Source organism: Gavialis gangeticus, unplaced genomic scaffold (assembly GCF_001723915.1).
Source record: "Gavialis gangeticus isolate Ggan-Ray unplaced genomic scaffold, GavGan_comp1, whole genome shotgun sequence".
In the NCBI taxonomy this organism is placed as follows: Eukaryota; Metazoa; Chordata; order Crocodylia; family Gavialidae; genus Gavialis; species Gavialis gangeticus.
This window is the reverse complement of record NW_017728992.1, coordinates 38,592,445-38,593,252: the sequence shown is the minus strand read 5'-3', so window position 1 is coordinate 38,593,252 and position 808 is coordinate 38,592,445.

Here is an 808-nt window from a genome sequence, read left to right as displayed (position 1 = left end):
CTGGGGGAGTCCCTGTTCCCCCGAGCGCCGCAAGGAGTGACCAGGAACAATGGTCACAAGCTGGCGGAGGGAAGGTTTAAGTTGGACATCAGGAGGCGCTACTTCACGGTCAGGGCGGCTAGAGTCTGGAACCAGCTTCCAAGTGAGGTGGTGCAGGCTCCCACCCTGGGGGTTTTTAAGAGGAGGTTGGATGACTACCTTACTGGGGTCATTTGACCCCAGTGCTCTTCCTGCCATGGGAGGGGTTCAGACTAGATGATCTGCTCAGGTCCCTTCTGACCCTAGAAACTATGAAACTATAACTGTGAAACTTCTGGGTCACACAGGGGACCCCCCAGTGCCCCCCCCAAGACCCAGGAAGCACCAGTCGCTGAGCTGGGGTGGGGGGCGAGGGAGGGTCCCCCACATGCTCCCTGGTGGACCAGGGGAAAAACTGTAGAAAAAATATTTAAAGTGTGTCTATTTCTGAATCATTGAATATTTCCGAATCTCTCTGAATCATTTTGGAGGGTTCTGATTAGATTCAGAGGGATTAAAGAATCGCCTGATTTGATTTGGCTTCAGAGATTTGGCTGCCAAATTGGGCAGAATCTTTGCCAAAATCAGTCAGTGACCACAGCTTCACACAGCCCTAATATGTACATAGAAACAACTATTACTTTAAACACACTGTACAAGCAACTTACTTGATGTGTGTAATTAGATAAGCCAGAGTGTACTTCTTGTCTGTTGGAGCCTCCTTGACAATCAATAAATATTCTTGGTTTCTGCACCTGAGTGAAGTCTTCTTTTTTTTTTTTTTTTTTTT